The 15,872-nt window shown below is 39.6% G+C and overlaps 1 protein-coding gene across 4 annotated transcripts in view; it reads right to left on the bottom strand.

Annotated features, from left to right (window-relative positions):
• CTNNA2 (catenin alpha 2) overlaps nt 1-15,872 on the bottom strand; it is a 1,404,594-nt gene that overhangs the window by 1,241,628 nt on the left and 147,094 nt on the right. The gene's annotated exons all lie outside the window — the stretch shown is intronic.

Genomic DNA, 15,872 nt, shown 5'->3' with positions numbered 1-15,872 from the left:
GTAAATTGTATGCGGTCAAGCAGGAGATGGCAAGAGTGAACACCAACATCTTAGGAATCTGAGTAAAATGGACAGAATGGGCGAATTTCATTAAGATGACCACTAAAGCTACTACTGTGGACAAGAATTCCTAGAAGGAAATGGGGTATCCCTCATAGTCAACAAAGGAGTCCAAAACGCATTACTTCAGCGCAACCTCATAAATGACAAATGATCTCATTCCATTTTTAAGGCAAACCATTCAACATCACAGTAATCTAAGTCTATTCCCAAACTGCATTCCAAAGAAGTTGAAGTTGACTGGTTCTATGGAGAGCTACAACAACTTCTAGAACAAACATCAAAAAAGTTGACCTTTTCACCACAGGGGAATGGAATGCAAAGGTAGGAAGTAAAGAGATACCCAGAATAACAGGCAAGTTTGGTCTTGGAGTACAAAATGGAGTAGGGCAAATGCTAACAGAGTTTTGTCAAGAGAACATGCTTGTCATAGTAAAAACACCAATTTCCAAAAACCCAAGACAACTCTCCACATGGACATCAGCAGATGGTCAATACTGAAATCAGACTGCTTATATTATTTGCAGCTGAAGATGGAGAAGCTCTATACAGTCTGCAAAAACAAGACCTAAATGGCTCAAATTACGAGCTTCTTATTGCAAAAGTTAGGCTTAAAGTGAATAAGTAAGGAAAACAACTAAGCCATTCATGTATGACCTACATCAAATCCCTTATGATTATACAGTGGAGGTGACAAATAAGATTCAAGGAATTAGATCTGGTAGACAGAGTACCTGAAGAACTACGGATGAAATTCGGTAACACGGTATAGGAGGCAGTGACCAAAACAATCCTAAAGAAAAAGAAATGCAAGAAGGCAAAGTGGTTGTCTGAAGAGCCTTTACAAATAGCTGAGGAAAGAAGAGACATGAAAGGCAATGGAGAAAGGGAAAGATATACCCATGTGAATGCAGAGTTCCAGTGAATAGCAAGGAGAGATAAAGAAGGCCTTCTTAAATGAACAATGCCAAGAAATAGAGGAAAGCAATGGGATGGGTAAAACTAGAGAACTCTTCAAGAAAATTGGAGATATCAAGGAAACATTTCATGTAAGGAAGGGCACAATAAAGGATAAATGGTAGGGATCTAACAGATGCAGAAGAGATTAAGAAGAGGTGGCAAATATACAGAAGAACTATTCAGGAAAGGTCTGGATAAACATGGTGCTAGAGCCAGACATCCTCGAGTGTGAAGTCAAGTGGGCCTTAGGAAGCACCACTACAAAAAAAGCTAGTGGGTGATAGAATTCCGTTAGAGCTATTTCAAATTCTAAAAGATGATGCAGTTAATGTGCTGTACTCAATATGTCAGCAGCTTTGGAAAACTCAGCAACGGCCATAGGACTAGAAAAGGTAAGTTTTCATCACAATCCCAAAGCAGGGCAATGAAAAGAATCTTCAGACGACCATTCACATACAACCATTTCACATACTAGCAAGGTTATGCTCAAAATCTTTCAAGTTAGGCTTCAGCAGTATGTTACCCTAGAACTTCCAGATGGATAAGATGCTTTTGGAAGAGGCAAAGCAGAGATCAAATTGCCAACATTCATTGGATCAAGGAGAAAGCAAAGGAGTTACAGAAAAACATCTATTTCATTGACTATGCTAAAGCCTTTGACTGTGTGGGTCACAACAAACTGGAAAATTCTTAAAGATATGGGAGTATCAAACCACATTATCTGTCTCCCAAGAAACGTGTATGCAGGTGAAGAAGCAATGATTAGAACTGGACATGGAACAACTGACTGGTTCAAAATTTGAAAGCAGTACAACAGGGCAGTATATTATCACCCTGCTTATTTAACTTACATGCAGAGTTATATCATGTGAAATGCCAGCCTGGATGAATCACAAGCTGGAATCAAGACTGCTGGGAGAAATATCAACAACCTCATGGATGCAGATGTCACCACTCTAATGGCTGAAAATGAAGAGGAACTAAACAGCCTCTTGATGAGAGTGAAAGAAGGTGAATATGCTGGCTTAAAACTCAACACAAAAAAATGAAGATCATGGCATCCAGTCCCATCACTTCATGGAAATACAAGGGGAAAAAGTGGAAGCAGTAACAGATGTTGGAGTCTGAAATCACTGCAGATGGTGACTGCACCATGAAATTAAAAGATTTTCTTTGGAAGGAAAGTTTATGACAACTCTAGAGAGCATGTTAAAAAGCAGAGGCATCACTTTTGCTGGCAATTTTCCATGTAATCAAAGCTATGATTTTTTCTAGTAGTCATGTACAGATAAGAAAGTTGGACCATCAAGAAGGCTGTTGTTGTTGTTCAGTCACCCAGTCGTGTCTGACTCATTGTGATCCCATGGACTCTAAGAAGGCTGAGAGCCAATGAATTGATGCTTTCGAATTGTGGTGCTTGTGAAGACTCTTGAGAATCTCTGTACTGCAAGGAGATCAAACCAGTGAAGCCTAAAGGAAATCAACTCTAAATATTCATTGGAAAGACCGATGCTAAAGCTGAAGCTTCAGTATTTTGGTTATCTGATGAGGGACCAACTCACTAGAAAAGACCCTGATACTGGGAAAGATTGAAAGCAAAAGGAGAAGGGAGTGGCAGAGGATGAGATGGCATCACTAGATAGGTGGCATCACACATTAGATAGCATCACTAATTCAACTGACATGAATTTGAGCAAACTCTGGGAGACAGTGGAGGACAGGGGTCTATCTGGCATGCTTCAGTTCGTGGGGTTGCAAAGAGTGGTACAGGACTTAGTGACTGAATAACAATAAATCACCTCAAAATATCCAGTAGCCCCATTTCAGTTATCTTACTTGACCATTCAGAAGTATTGATAATATGAATATTTTACTCTTTCCTTGGTTTCAAGGACACCACTCTCTTTTTTCTTCCTCTACCCACTTGTTGCCCTCAGTCTTAGCTACCTCTGATTCCTCCTCTATTCTGCAGTGAGTTTGTTTTCCAAAGTATACATTATATCATGTCACTTTCTGTTGAAAAGCCTCTGATGACTTCCACTGCAGCGAGAGTTCCAATTGTACTAAATGTCCAGCAGTATTGACTCATTACTCAGCATTCATCCACCTTGCATCTTAAGTCTTTAGACTCCAGATTCAGTGAACTGCTATTTGTTATCCAAAAATTTCATATGTTCTTCATTTTCCCTGCTCTTTGTATAGTCTCTGGTTGGTCTCATTCACGTCAGCAGTTTACATTATGTTGAAAGCTCCCAAATCTATTTCTCTAGCTCTGGGCCCTTGCTTGAGTTCTAGCCCCTTATAGTAATTACCAGTTTTCCAATCACTTCAACATCAACATGCTTAAAAGCAAACTCATCATCTTTCCCCCACAAACTGATCCAACTCCTGTCATACGTCAATGAGGAGAAACACTCACTATTCATCGAGCCCTGTCAGAAACACAGGAGTCATTTTTAATTCCTTTCCTTGATGCCATCTCCTACATGAAATCGCTCATCAGGTCAAAAATATTCTACCTCTGATATTTCAAAAATATACCTTCTTTTTTTCTCTCCATCATTATTGCCTTTATCAAGGCTCTCATCGTTCTTCCTTAGATTACTGAAAAGCTTCTTCTGCCTGATCATGTTGCCCTCAGCCTTAGCCCACTCTGATTCCTCCTCTATTCTGCAGTGGTTTTTTTTCCCCCAAATACAAATTTCATCATGTCATCCTCTACTCTTTTTCCCCCTGATAGCTCAGTTGGTAAAGAATCTGCCTGCAATGCAGGAGACCCTGGTTCAACTCCTGGGTCAGGAAGATCCGCTAGAGAAGGGATAGGCTACCCACTCCAGTATTCTTGGGCTTCCCTTGTGGCTCAGCTGGTAAAGAATCCATCTGCAATGCAGGAGACCTGGGTTTGATCCCTAGGTTGGGAAGATACCCTGGAGAAGGGAAAAGCTACCCACTCCAGTATTCTGGCCTGGAGAATTCCATGAACTATGTGTCCATGGGGTCACAAAGAGCCGGACACAACTGAGCAACTTTTACTTTCACTTTCATGTCACCCTCTATTGAAAAGCCTTGGATGACTTCCATTGCGGAGGGATAAAGTTCCAATTGTACTGACTGTCCATAATATAGACTCATTACTCAACATTCATGCACCTTGTATTTTAAGTCTTTAGGAACTCCAGATTTAGTGAATTGCCAGTTGTTCTTCAAACACTCCATATTCTCTGATACCTCTAAACCTTTGTCCTGTCATTCCTGCCACAGGGAAGCTCTTTCCCTGTTTTCTTTACTTAATCAAGTCAAAACTTAACTCAGGTACCATTTCTAGACCTGCTCACACCCACTCTTGCTCTTACAGCATATCATGCTTGCCTCTTAGTTCAGTTCAGTTCAGTTCAGTCGCTCAGTCGTGTCTGACTCTTTGTGACCCCATGAATCGCAGCACACCAGGCCTCCCTGTCCATCACCAACTTCTGGAGTTCACTCAGACTCACGTCCATTGAGTCAGTGATGCCATCAAGCCATCTCATCCTCTGTCGTCCTCTTCTCCTCCTGCCCCCAATCCCTCCCAGCATCAGAATCTCTTCCAGTGAGTCAACTCTTCGCATGAGGTGGCCAAAGTACTGGAGTTTCAGCTTTAGCATCATTCCTTCCAAAGAAATCCCAGGGTTGATCTTCTTCAGAATGGACTGGTTGGATCTCCTTGCAGTCCAAGGGACTCTCAAGAGTCTTCTCCAACACCACAGTTCAAACGCATCAATTCTTCAGCGCTCAGCTTTCTTCACAGTCCAACTCTCACATCCATACATGACCGCAGGAAAAAACCATAGTGTGCCCTAATTCACAGCCTGTTTTAACTGTTCATTCATTTGTAGCTATCACACTAATAGAATGTTGGAATCCTTGAGGATAGTGCTGAGCATTTAATTCTTTACATAAACACATAAGTAAATGACTGGAATAAAAGAGGTGGATATGACATAATGGAGATGCAAAACAAGGCCTCTACACACAAAATATTACCGTGTCACTCTTAAAATTACTGAAGTAAACATAAGCGCATCTAAGGGCATTTGTTCAATCCCAAATCTGACAACTTAAAGAGTTCAAAATTCAGGAAGAATTTCCAATAAAAAAAAAAAGCTGGAACTTGAATTAGAACCATCCTTACTGACAAGCATAAGGTCTTTTATGAAGGCATTTTGTTGCAGGATGTCGTGATGCTGTGCAGGGAACACAGCAAATGAAGTGGGAAACCATATTTTACTTATCTCTTTACTTTCCAGCCACCCAAATGATTCTCTTGGTAAATCACTTGCTTTATCTGAAATTATAGGACAGTGCCTTTATGAGCCTGAAAGAACCAGATGGTCTTCTGTATTCCCATTTACACTAAAATAAATAAGTATAACATTTCACTGAGAATACTTTTCCACCAAAATTGTTTTCAGTTCCTATAACACAAACCAGGTGATACACTAACTAGGTATGATTATCTAATTATCTAGGGGCCTATTGAAGATGTTCCTTAAGGACTATCAAGTAATCTTTGTTAACCAAATTTAAATGCTGCCCTCCATACACTGGTATTATGGACCTCACAGCAGGAAGTATGACTTTACATCAGCTCATCAACACTACAGAGAGATCACCTGTAATCAATAGGTAGAACTTTGGTCCAGGTTCCTCTCTCTGACCAAAATACAGGCATGCATGAATGCTCCCTCTAACAGGTGAAAAACATGGAAACAAATGGCCTCAAGTAGCACTGAATACTGATTATGTGTACAAATACAGATTATATGTAGCCAACATGGAAAATACTACATCTCACAGACAACTTCCTCAGTAACCTCTCAAAGCCTGCTGCTCTTTCTCTCAAAAACAATCTCAGTTCATTCAAATATTATGTATCTACAGCTTCGGGTTAGGGCTTGATCTTTCTCCAGCCCAAGGAAGAAGAATCAGCTTTTACCCATGGCAGTTATGCAGAATTCCACATAATGAAATTTTTTACCCTCACCCAAAATACCAGCCGTGATCCTATTAAGTAATACTACTGATACCTGAAAAAACTCTTAACTCGATGTCATGTCTTGGACCTATGAATGTTTTTCTCATTGTACCTACCACTACAAATGTGGTAAGTTTATCAGCACAGGTAAGTAGCAAATTAGAAATACAGTATGGAACACACTATTGATCCTCATTAGGTTTTTGCTGCTTGATTAGAGGAAATATATGTATAGTTATTTTAGGAGATATTTATAAAACTAAAGTTTTCTGTTTTAGGGGCTCATTTAGATGTAAACAGAACATTCCAAGTTCTCTTCTAAGATACAAGTTGGCTCTGTACAGAAATTTTATTGAAGCATATTTTACTTTACATTCATGAATTTTTAAGTGCTTTCTATGTTCAATTTTACAGAGTGATTATAATTTCTTTGGAGTTTCTTTTATATTAAGTAGTATTTTATAAATAGTGATAATTAATTTAATTCCTGCTTTAATAAAAAGACCTTGAAATATTTTATTGGAAGAAACTAAATTAGCATCAGTATAGAAATCTGAATTGGAAAGAAAAGCGTATGCACTGGAAACTACTGCAACTGGTTCACAATTGAGAAATATACACCATTAACCACATAGTCAGCGACCATGAAAATTAAAAGGGCTTAAAAATCTGTGAGCTGAATTCATAAAAACAATTCAAGGGATATAAAACAAATCCATCTTCAGTGGAATGTACCATAGATCCTAAAAATGCTAACTCACCTACAATTGCTATTTCAATCAAGACACTGAAAAGCTAAAGATTAGGAAAAATCAAGCAAAGGGGCTGTTTCAGTGAGACTGGAAGGATACTTTGGACGTTTAGAAAATAAGTGGAGACCACTTCAACTTTTCAGATTTCAGCCAATTTATTTGTTCTGTTTTATCAAATATGGAAGGCAATAAGAAAAAGGTACTAATGTGCTCTAAACTTCATGGGTCACAAGTATTACCCCAGTTTACTAATTCCTTTCATGTTCTTTGAGAGTTAGGGTTTCTTATACATTTACAGGGCAAAACCACCTAAAAGTCCTCTCAATATTCACAAAAGAAGTGCCACCAATTCCTCTTCTATCTAAACGGGTTGTGCTGAATATATGAACATGCTTTGCTATTTAACAGTCCCCTGGTTAGACTGCAAATGTTGTTAAGGCACTGCTGCCTGGAAGACATGCAGTGGTTCTGTGACTCTGAGCAATGGGAAAGTCATTTCAGCTTGGACCCCAAATATGAATGATTCTGCCTGCACAAAAAAATGTAAAAGGAATGTACACCTCTCACAGATATAGAGGATTTGATCTAACAAGCATGTAGCTGGTAGAGATAAGACATGAAGGACAATACACTCACATTGACAGAACTGATTGAACAGACAGATAAAAGCAAAATAAGGAGTTAGCACATCAGGTAATGCAGCATCATAAACACAGCATAGAGAAGGAAAGGAAAACCTTCAAAACGAGCATGCTTAAAAGGAACCATGAACACATATACCAGAGAAACTCAGGATTCTCATAAAATGCAGCAGGGAAAAAAGAAAAAAACTTGAAACACAAAAAACAGGATCCCACAAAATAGGAGAAAAGAACGCAGGACTTCCCTGGTGGTCCAGTGGTTAAGAAGGTTAAGAAGGTGACACAGTGTTCAATCCTTGATCTGGGAAGATTCCACATGCCGAGGGGCAACTAAACCCACGCACCACAACTACTGAGCCCGCATGCCCCAACTACTGAAGCCCACACACCCTAGAGCCTGTATTCTGCAACAAGAGAAGCCACCACATTGAGAAGTCCAACTACTGCAACTAGAGAGGAGCTCCCACTTGCTACAACTAGAAAAAGTCTGTGTGCAGCAGTAAAGACCCAACAAAGCCAAAAAATAAAATAAATAAATAAAAATTTAAAAAAGAAAAGAACACAGCTAAGGAATAGAAGGATTTGGGCCAGTTTTCACTGACAAAGAAGTGGAAATTGTTATCCAAAGATACTATATTCGTACCTTGCTACATTTCTGTGAATAGTAAAATGCATTGTACGTAATTCTCAGCTTAGAGACAAACTCAATCATTTCCAAAGGGAAAAAAAATTGTTGCTGTAGAAAAAAGTTGAAGGCTCACCCACATAGTGTTGTTTGGTAAATGTACCTGGATCACTGGCTCCTCTGTCACAATCACAAGAAAGGTTTTAATGCCCCCAAAGGCACAAAAGTTAGGTTAAGTGATAACATCTTTAAACCAGACCTGAATCATACATTGGGGAAGAAAATGGCAAACTACTCCAGTGTCCTTGCCTGGAAAATCCCATGGACAGAGGGGCCTGATGGGCTGCAGTCCATGGGGTAGCAAAGGTCGAGCATGACTGAGCAACTAACACTTGAATCATACAAAATGATTCGTAATAATTGAAAAGGAATTAGGAAATACAGAAAAACAAAAATAAAAATTTCCCCAAATTTCATTCAACCTTTTGATGTTATTTAATATCAGACTATTTGTTTCTGTCTCACACAATGTATACTGGAAGTTTTCTTTAAAACTGAGACTAATACACACTGTTTTAAACAACCTGCCCTGTTTGTTGTTTATTTTACATCAATTTTCAACGTTAATGTGTTTCTGTATATAAAATCTACAATGTAGGCTATTTTATTTAATTTTCCTGACCAATTCTTTGTGGTTAAAGACATGACAGTTAGAACCAGACATGGAACGATAGACTGGTTCCAAATTGGGAAAGGAGTAAGTCAAGGGTGGACATTGTCACCACAATTATTTAACTTATATGCAGAAATATCATTATGTGAAATGCCAGGCTGGATGAAGCATAAGCTGGAATCAAGATTGCCGGGAGAAATATCAGTCACCTCAGATATGCAGATGACACCACTCTTATGGCAGAAAGTGAAGAAGAACTAAAGAGCCTCTTGATGAAAGTGAAAGAAGAGAGTCAAAAAGCTGGCTTAAAACTCAACATTCAAAAAAATAAGATCATGGCATTCAGTCCCATCACTTCATGACAAATAGATGGAGAAACAACGGAAACAGTGACAGACTTTATTTTCTTGGGCTCCAAAACCACTACAGATGGTGAGTGCAGACATGAAATTTAAAAGATGCTTACTCCTTGGAAGAAAAGCTATGACAAACCTAGACAGCATATTACAAAGCAGAGACAAAAGGTCTACCTAGTCAAAGTTATGGTTTTTCCAGTAGTCATGTATGGATGTGAGAGTTGGACTGTAAAGAAAGTTGCGTGCCGAAGAGTTGATGCTTTTGAACTGTGGTGGAGAAGATTCTTGAGAGTCCCTTGGACTTCAAGGAGATCAAACCAGTCAATCCAAAAGGAAATCAGTCCTGAATATTCACTGGAAGGACTGATATTGAAGCTGAAACTCCAATCCTTTGGCCACCTGGTGCAAAGAACTGACTCATTGGGAAAGACCCTGATGCTGAGAAAGATTAAAGGCAGGAGGAGAAGGGGATAACAGAACATGAGATGGTTGGATGGCATCACTGACTCAATGGACATGAGTTTGAGCAAGTTTCAGGAGTTGGTGAAGGACAGAGAAGCCTAGAGTGCTGTAGTCCATGGGGTTTCAAAGAGTCAGACACGACTGAATGACTGAACTGAACTGAGAGTTGTGAATGTGCCTGGGATTTGATCACAGTTGGCTGAGCTATGGAGAAGTCAATGCCATGAAAGGAGCTTTATACTCACAGTTCTCAAGAGGAGGAGGCATGCTGTATATCACAAGGCCACATGGGGAAGCTGAGGGGTAAGTCAGGAGGCAGAAAGGGATGAATGGAGAGAGACTTTATTATAGCTCCAAGGGAAACAATGGGTAAGTCAGCATAGTTAGGTTTAAGATAAGTTTAGAATTGGATAGATTGAATAATTCAGTGGCTCTGAACTATAGGGATGATCCAAAGTGGTCTAATACCTAGTCCTGGAGTGATTCAGGACAGGAGAAATAATTGGCTTGTTGTGCAGAAGTTAGATAAAGGAGGTAGTTCTATCTAAGATCTTTGAATTGCTTGGTTTACCATGAAAGGTATGCTTCCAGGCAAGTTATTGACTGTCTTTAAAAATTAGCCAGCCCAGAGGGGAGTCTCTCCAGGACCAGCAAGGCACCAAGATGTTGCCTATATATGTTTATTCATGGACTGTAGCTTGCCAGGCTTCTCTGTCCATGGAGTTTTCCAGGCAAGAATACTGGAGTGGGTTGCCATTTCCTCCTCCAGGGGATCTTTCCAACCCAGGGAATGAACCCACATCTTCTGCATCTCCTGCATTGGCAGGCAGATTCTTTAGCACTGAGCCACCAGGCAAGCCCAAGATGTAAAAACATCCTAAAATACAAAGAAATATATAAAACGTGATGAATATGCCCACATAGAATCTTTGTGAGCTTCCTCTCCCCCCTCTACCATCTGTTAAAACACTAGGATTCAATCCATGTATATCACCAATGCCTTCATCATCTGGCCCCATTCTTCTTTAACATCTGGTATTATTCTTTGATGACCTCAAAGTCCTGAGTCTAAATCATCTAAGACTCCAAACTGTCCAACACTGATTTTTCTTTCTCTCCATCTCAGTTACTCATTCCACACAACTAATTTCTTGGTCTAGCAATCATCAGAACCACCTCTACCCTCAAAAGGCAGTGCTGGGAGCTATAAGGTCAAAGGGTTAAAGGATTTTTTAAAATAATTAAGCAACTCAAAGCTGGGTTCTTCCAACGTTCAACAGATTGTTTATTCATTTTTTTTTTTAGCAAAATATGCCCAAGATCAAAGCATCTAAAAGGGCATCAGTACAAGTTGAGATAAATGGACTCTTCCCAAAACAACAATGGAAAGACAGCTGTTTGGGAGTTAAGCTGATACTTCAATTTTTTAATCAAAAATTTAATTTTCATATCTTTTACTTCTGAAATTCAACTTCCAGTCATTTATTTCACTGACAAAATTTATAAAACATGATTTTCACTATGTTCATGCTCTCATAATATCTGGACAACTGCACAAGGGCCACTGTGCCTAGAACACGAGGGCAGAAGAAATCTGAGAACTGGAAAGGGACAGGTCACATGAGGGCTCATAGGACAAGGGTAAAAATCTGGACTTTATCCTCAGTGCAAAGGGAAACACACATGAGGTTTTCAGGAACAGAGTGAACTCCAAAAGTAAAGCTGTTAGGTTTCTGAAATATGCCCGAAGGGGTACAACAATGAAGAGCAGAAAAAAAGTACAAAGCTGCTGCTGATGATACAAGAGAGCAAAATATCTTGAAAACCATGTAAAATGATAGAAATAATATTTTCAAGAAAGGAAAAAAAACAATAAAGACATTGGTAAAGCTGGGAGAAAGTAAGTCAGAGGTTATCAAAAAACTACAGGAGAAAAATTCCATTGGGCAAAAGACCTTATGAACAAATTAAGTGATACCTCATGGCTGAAAAGAGAAAACAGCAAAAACAATCTGAACTGGTTTCCTGAAAGAAAAAAAATAATTTGGTATGATCCATAGTCAAGAGAAATGTTGGTAATAAATTCTTCAAAAGCAAAAACAGATTTTCAATAAAAGTTTTATCAAGAAAAATTCAGTGTTCCACAATAGACAACTTCACTAATTTCAGGCAACTTCTCCAATTCCAAGTTGTTAATTAAAAAAAAAAAAAATTGTTTCTCAAATTGGAAATGCCTAGGTCAAAATATCATCTTGGTTCCATGAGAACCTGAAGAATGACTTAAAATTACAAATAGACCATTTTAAAAATAAATCTACACCAGGTTTCCCTGGTGGCTCTGACAATAAAGGATCTGCCTGCACTGCAGGAGACTTGAGTTTGATCCCTGAGTCTGGAAGATCCCCCGGAGAAGGGAATGGTTACCCACTCCAGTATTCTTGCCTGGAGAATTCCATGGACTACATTCAACCTACTGTGCAGAAAATTCACCATTCCATATTATAGCATCTTTACTGTTTGGCACAACGTCAAAGTTATTCAAGGAACAGTATGTTTCCTCTCATAAAACAGAAAGCCTGTATTTAAAAAAGCATGTTTTTAAGACATCAAGTATCAAAAGCCTTGAAGAAGAAATGTTAACACTTTCACAGTGTGTAGTTAAACACTAAATAAATTAACTAATAGACTCCAAAAATAAATCATCAATTGAATATGTTTAGATTGGGAGTTACATGAAAATTTTCTAAGTCATTTGAAGCACAAAGGATTACTTTCAAAACATAGTATAGTGGAATTCCATTTTGTAACAAACAACAGGAAGTATGATTCAATAGAGAAGTACCATGATATGACAAGGGAGTTTGACCATGTGTGTGTGTATGGAGAAAGAATTTCACCTGTGATGTAATCATAGCTAAGATATAACCAGCTCAAAATAGTGACACTGCACATTTCTGTTCTACCAGATGGGTCACATACCCATGGGAAATCTGGACTAGAGAAGGCGGCAAGCAGCGCTGTAGGGGATTTACAGGATAATAATCATCCCACAAACTTCCCTTAAAGGAACTCTGAGAACATGAATGTGTAGTCTTATCACTATGTATGTTAAACCCTCCTTGGCATATTTCAAGTAACTCTGGGAGTTTCTATGCTCCTTGGACTCATATGCTAACTTGTTTTTATGGTGTATGGGAAAACAGAAAGCCATTGCTGAAATAACTAAGAACCACAGGATTTTGGAGTTGGAATAAAACCATTTTTTTAAAAAAAACAACACATTCTTCAATGGAAAGGGCATCTATATCTTTAGAAACAGCCTTGTAACTCTTTCCTTTCATGTATGAATGGTGATCTCAAAATGTGGAACCAAAATACACTCCCAGAGTTATAGCCCCCAAAAGTTCTACCATAGAAGCAGTCCTGAGGAGAAAGAATTACACAGAAGGTAAGACCCAGGGATATGCAAACTTGGAAAACCTGCATCAAACTATACATCTTTACCAAAATGAATCAACATTTTGATTGTACCTAAGCATGCAGATGACACCACCCTTATGGCAGAAAGTGAAGAGGAACTAAAAAGCCTCTTGATGAAAGTGAAAGAGAGTGAAAAAGTTGGCTTAAAGCTCAACATTCAGAAAACGAAGATTATGGCATATGGTCCGATCATAGTTATAGTTCAGTCACTCAGTCATGTCCAGCTCTTTGCGACCCCATGAATCGCAGCACACCAGGCCTCCCTGTCCATCACCAACTCCCAGAGTTCACTCTGGTCCCATCACTTCATGGCAAATAGATGGGGAAACGGTGTCAGACTTTATTTTGGGGGGCTCCAAAATCACTGCAGATGGTGATTGCAGTCATGAAATTAAAAGACATTTACTCCTTGGAAGGAAAGTTATGACCAACATAGACAGCATATTCAAAAGCAGAGATATTACTTTGCCAACAAAGGTCCATCTAGTCAAGGCTATGGTTTTTCCAGTAGCCATGTATGGATGTGAGAGTTGGACTGTGAAAAAAGCTGAGCACCGAAGAATTGATGCTTTTGAACTGTGGTGTTGGAGAAGACTCTTGAGAGTCTCTTGGATTGCAAGGAGATACAACCATTCCATTCTAAAGGAGATCAGTCCTGGGTGTTGTTTGGAAGGACTGATGTTGAAGCTGAAACTCTAGTACTTTGGCCACCTCATGCAAAGAGTTGACTCACTGGAAAAGACTCTGATGCTGGGAGGGATTGGGGGCAGGAGGGGAAGGGGACGGCAGAGGATGAGATAGCTGGATGGCATCACCGACTCGACGGACATGAGTTTGGGTGAACTCGGGGAGTTGGTGATGGACAGGGAGGCCTGGCGTGCTGCAATTCATGGGGTCACAAAGAGTAGGACACAACTGAGTGACTGAACTGAACTGAAGCAAACATGCCAAATACTTAAAATTAGTAATTATATTTCTATAACTGTACTGGACTTCCCTGGTGGCTCAAACTGTACTAGAAAATTTTCCTCCTGAAACAGTCTCCATCTCCCTGCCCCAATCTCAAATCTTTCCACATAACCTACTGCACTAGCCCCTGGGTTAACTGTTCTAAACTATAACCCAATGTTGTTTCTGAAAGATGACTTAAAATTCTTCAGCATTTGCCTACCATTATCTCCTACCACAGAAGGTTGTTCAACATCTAGTCCTGCTCAGCTGCCCACACTGCTCCTCAAGCCACCTACAGCATACTCTTCAGATTCACATTCACTTTCCACACCTTTCCCATATTCTCAGGACTACAAACACAAACACACACACACACACACACACACACACACACACACACACACACCCCAACTTGCCATTCTTAGGATACATATGCCGATTTAAACACACAGGATTATGCAAAAGTTTTGTCTGTGTCTCTCTTGCCCAGCAAACAAGGTACCACTGATCTTTAATGTCTCAGCAAAGGCTTGCTTTCTTGTCTTATTTGATATACTCTGCATATATATGTTACGGAGAAGGCAATGGCACCCCACTCCAGTACTCTTGCCTGGAAAATTCCATGGAGGGAGGAGCCTGGTAGCCTGCAGTCCATGGGGTCGTGAAGAGTCAGACATGACTGAGTGACTTGACTTTCACTTTTCACTTTCATGCACTGGAGAAGGAAATGACAACCCACTCCAGTGTTCTTGCCTGGAGAATCCCAGGGACGGGGGAGGCTGGTTGGCTGCCGTCTATGGGGTTGCACAGAGTCAGACACAACTGAAGCAACTTAGCAGCAGCAGCATATACATTAAAGAAACAGGTTGACAACATACAGCCTTGACATACTCCTTTCTCAATTTAGAACCAGTCCGTAGTTCCATATCTGGTTCTGTTGCTTCTTGACCTTCATGTAGGTTTCTCAGAAGGCAGGTAAGGTGGTCTGGTTGTCCCATCTCTTGAAGAGTTTTCCACAGTTTGTTGCAATCCCCACAGTCAAAGGCTTTAATGAAGTCAATGAAGCAGAAGTAGATGTTTATCTGGAATTCTCTTGCTTTTTCTATGATCAAACAGATGTTGGCAATTTGATCTCTGGCTCTTCTGCCTTTTCTAAATCTAGTTTGAACATCTGGAAGTTCTCAGTTCATGTACTCTCAAAGCCTACCTTGGAGAATTTTGAGCATTACTTTGCTAGTGTGTGAAATGAGTGCAATTGTGCGGTATGTTGAACATTCTTTGGCATTGCCCTTCTTTGGGATTGGAATGAAAACTGACCTTTACCATGTGCGAATTTTACCAGTTCTGTGTGTATGTAGGTCTTTTTCTCAAAAATGTGCTTTTTCACTTCCTCCTCTCCATTCTCCACTCCCTGGACTAATGTCTAATTACAGCTTAACATCAAATTAACACATCTCTTATCCTGAAAAGCTTCATTTGAAGTCCCTGTTCTGGGATTGCTGTTTCCCCTATGTGCTTCCTGTTTCTAAGCACAAGGCATATTCTATTAAAATTAAAGATACGGTTACCTCAGAAGGGTCATTTGGCTGTCTTGTGTAAAATGCTATTTGAAGAAGTGATTGGTGAGATTAACCTTCTAGCTCACAGAACTAAAAGAAGATGGAGCTCTCATAGAAAGTCTGTTTTCTCCCCATTTAATGAAAGCAGATGAAGCAGAGAACTAGTTAAATGTCCCTCCAAATACATACTTGCAACTACTCCTTCCTTAATTTCCCCAAACTGAGCCAGAAAGAATATAGATCTCATCCAATATGCCCAGAAATCTTCAGAGCTACCAGGGCGTCAGTGAGAATCTCTGAAGGCTGGGGAATATAGATTATTAATGAACTATTTGCACAGGG

This window comes from Ovis aries, chromosome 3 (genome assembly GCF_016772045.2).
Source record: "Ovis aries strain OAR_USU_Benz2616 breed Rambouillet chromosome 3, ARS-UI_Ramb_v3.0, whole genome shotgun sequence".
Taxonomy (NCBI): domain Eukaryota; kingdom Metazoa; phylum Chordata; class Mammalia; order Artiodactyla; family Bovidae; genus Ovis; species Ovis aries.
Note: the sequence above shows the minus strand (reverse complement) of the source record. Positions and strands in the feature narration are given on the sequence as shown.